Below are 3,969 nucleotides of genomic sequence, written 5' to 3'. Positions count from 1 at the left end.
GACACACACACACACACACACACACACACACACACACACACACACACACACACACACACACACACACACACGTGTGTGTGAAATCTTTTCTCTTGTCTCGCACTTCTCAGTCATTCACAAACTTAATTGTAGACCATGTCCGTGTTGGCTGAGCTCAGGAGGTAGCGCAGAGGTAGAGCACTTGTCTTGTAACTGATAGGTTGGTAGTTCGATCCCCAGCTGGCAGCATCAACCATGCGGGCTGTTGCCTTGCATGGTTGACTCTGGCATCGGTGGGTCTATGTGTGGATTAACAGATGTAAGTCGCTTTGGATAAAAGTGTCTGCTAAATGCCCAAATTTAAGTCTTATGAATAGTCATCGATCCACCTGCCTAAATGTAGCTAATCAGAGAGCATTGTTGTGGTTCACAAATTTTTACTTTGTCAGGCTGAGAGTAGTCAAAACTAATTACTCAACATTTAAAGATGTTTGCTTTTGCAAAAACTGAAAGCATTTTAAGAAATTCAATACTTATATTGTTTCAATAGTATGATGTTAATGGGCGCTTCTTAATTATTTTATTGATTTAAAGCATTTATTTCATCCATCTGGTTGGACTAGTTGTATTTAACAGGGTGATTAGTGTTGGGATAATGTTATCCAAGATTTCCAGACTTGGATTACATTGCTCAATACATGCCAATCCAGAGAAATAACACATTCCATCTGAAAACAAAACAAGTTTCATTCAAGCTAACAAATGATGCTAGAGAACCATAAATATACCCAATTAAAATAATACCAAACAATAACTAGGACTGCAAGCAATAACAAGAGGTTTTTACAGCCTTTTTAATTTAATCACGGGTGAAGTCATTACTCTTAGACACAATTAGGTCTCAGACAGGGGCGGGAATTTTATTTTTCAGAACTGTTTTTTTTTTTACTGCCAAAAACAAAAGCGCACACACACAAACACAAACCCAAAAAGTGCAAGAATCATGGCCGCACACAAATTGACCAAAAGAGCACACTTTCCTCGTAAAAACAGTGAAAAATAAGAAAAAAAATTGTTAGCTTTTTATCGTATTATTAATTATTATTAAAAAAAAGCTTGATGGGCAAAGATATGTTTTAAGTGTGGCCCAGGGCCTCTGCCAGGATGTATGTGTGTATGTTTGTGTGTTGTCTCTAGGATTGCATAATGCCCGTCCCATCTTGGCAGTCAACGTTTTCCCTACAGGGGTTGAATGGCGCAGACAGACCAGCCAGTAGGGAGTTTCAGTTGTCTAGGCAAATGATGACAAGAGCCTGGACCTAAACCTGCGTGGCCTTCTGGGTGAGGACTGAGGAGCGGACGTATCCTCCTCATGTTGTGATGTTGTCACACCTTTGCTATCCAAGCCCCAGTTTGGAGGTTTGGGTTCTGGTCCTGCAGTGACAAGTCATGTTGGTATTATTGGTCGCATCTTTCATTGGATCAGATTTCGAGTCGACCCTTTCATATAGCTTTATGGTAAATCTCCAGACTTCAGACTCAGAGCTACTGACACGTTTCATGAGTGCATCATCAACATCGTCAAAGTAGTTACTGTAATAGAGATTTGGGTCAGTTAAATACCTCTCTGAATGATATTGCAGGATCCCCATCAATATCCCCAAAAACATCACTGATGATAATTAAAATCTCCTTTGCATTGTCCAATTTAAACACAGGAAGGTTATTGATAATGTAGGACCGGTCAAATATGTATTGACCGGTCCTACATTATCAACCAGTTGCTGACTGAATCCAGTGCAGTCTGCATGTGAGGCGTACAGTGGATTGGATGAATTGGTTAAACTACCTCTGTAGTCATTCAGCAAATCTGCAATCAAAGACTTCTCATTTACATCCACATGCCTAGATCTCTGATCAGTTGGTTCAGCTTCAGTCGGTTCATAATTTGGCGTGGGTTCTGTACATGGGCCAGATGAACAAGAGCAAACAGTCTGACAGTATGTACAATAGAGATGGCCTGGCTCTCCATGGCTGGGTTCTGCTTCAAAATGTGAATATAGAGATTTCCTGAAACATGTGTCTTTACCAACAGCAACTTTTTTTACATCTTCATCCACCTTGAAGTATTGTCCACTGTTGTAGAGGATGGCATGTGATGGATGACCATGCCTCCCAGCCCTGCCCACCTATTGTAAAATTGCCTCTAGGTCACCTGGAGCTCCGTACATTACCACGTGTGAAACATTAGGGAAATTTAACCCCATCCCCAAAGCTGTTGTTGCCACAACTATCCGGCAATTCCCTTCCCCCCTCATTGAAGCCAACACTCTCTCCTTCTTGTGGGGGAGGGTTTTGCTGTAGAACATACCAATCAGGAGGTTCACACTTCTACAGTCCGGATCACAGCCTACCCAGGCATGTCCTTGCAGTTCCGCCTTTAAATATGAGAAAACTCTCCCCACTGATTTCAGGCTTTGGCAGTAAATTAATATTGGTTGCATCGTTGAGCCCTTGTCTTTTGCATGTTGCACAATCAAGTCCAGGCAGTTCAAGTGATGAGGAACTGGGAACCTTGCACAATCCAAGACGGATGTTTGTCTTATTGGGACTTGCAATGATGGAAACGGCATTGTCCATATGGAGAAGTCTGCTGACTCTGCTTCTGGACTTGATGTCAGCGGAGGCAGTCAGAGCCAAAATAGGTGTACCTGGTAGATTAAAAAAGTTCACAATGAACACCTGCCCCATTTTATAATGTACCCAAAATGTTGTCTAGGGTTTGTTGAATAGACTATGGCAGGGAGGACTTAATGAACAGCACTATGAACACATGAATGCACTTAATCCAAGTAATCAGGCAATTCGGCTTCATTACAGGGACAGTAACTAATCCTTGCAACAGATAGCATACAAATGAGATATTTCACAACATGTAAGGTATGAGCAACACAGAGGGCCATGCATTCAACTCACCCTCCTTGGCTATAGATCTTAGCTCTCCGAGCTTGGCAAAACAGTCTCGGAATGCCGACTCGCCTTTGGAAGCCTCGCCCTTGAGAGAAACTAAATTAATTCCTCATTAATCTTACAGGCCATCATAAAGTTGGCTTATTACATTGGCTTAAGCTACCGAGTTAACTAGTATGCAAAAACAGACCTACTCATGTTGTTTAACCTAAGCAATCAAGTTAGCAAAAACAGCCCTATTATGTTGTTAAACAGTATTAAGTGCTAACTTACCATTTGTATGTAACGTGGACCTCGTCAACGACAATGCCAATGAGGTTTTCCTGGTAAATGCTTGAGGCTAGCATCCGTCGCCATGTATTGTTTAGCAGCCAGGACTCGGGGCTGCCGAACACCAGACTAAAGTATCCATTCAGAATGTCACAGTCATCATGCACGCCGAGCTGCCCAGCACGAACTCCCAACTGTTCTGCCTCCTTCACTTGGTCCTCCATAAGTGCAACAAGAGGGGAGGCGACAACAACTATCAGGTTCGCATTGCTAGCGTTCGCCTTAGCTAACTCCTTCACCACTAACGGAGCCAGCTGGAAAATCTAACTTTTCCCGAACCCGGTGGGGAGAAGCGCCACAACATCATGGCCACCAACAAAACTCTGCAAAGCTTGTTCTTGCTCCGGCTTTAATTGATCGATTTTCGTCAGCGATCCCACAACAGACCGAATAGCTTCTCTTGTATCCTTCTCCATTGTCTTCCTCTGACTACAACTGAAACTGGCGCGCAACCTAGTCGTCATCGGTCTCAGCCACTCCCTCTGTTCGCTGATTGGACCGCCAGAAATCTGGTTTCCATGGCACGCATTCATATTAAGCAGACCCAGACCTAGTACTGAGGTGAAATGAAAATTGAGCGGAAGTAGGTAGGTGGGCGGTGCCAGGCTACTCAATTGCACCACTGACTGGAAAATACCTGGTCTAAATGCACTAGTGGATAGCGGCATAGCGCAGTCGGTGCTGCTATTT

At 43.2% G+C, this 3,969-nt stretch overlaps 1 long non-coding RNA gene across 1 annotated transcript; it reads right to left on the bottom strand.

The window, feature by feature from the left end:
• Positions 1 to 626: 626 nt before the first annotated feature.
• LOC115553293 (uncharacterized) lies at positions 627 to 3,583 on the bottom strand. The gene is made up of 3 exons (XR_003978421.1): positions 3,223 to 3,583; positions 2,956 to 3,045; positions 627 to 2,690 (listed from the first exon to the last, which is right to left on the bottom strand). It is a non-coding gene; the product is annotated as an uncharacterized LOC115553293 (long non-coding RNA).
• Between the last annotated feature and the right edge of the window lie 386 nt (positions 3,584 to 3,969).

Source organism: Gadus morhua, chromosome 11, assembly GCF_902167405.1.
Source record: "Gadus morhua chromosome 11, gadMor3.0, whole genome shotgun sequence".
Classification (NCBI taxonomy): Eukaryota; Metazoa; Chordata; class Actinopteri; order Gadiformes; family Gadidae; genus Gadus; species Gadus morhua.
This window is presented reverse-complemented; position numbering and strand designations above follow the sequence as displayed.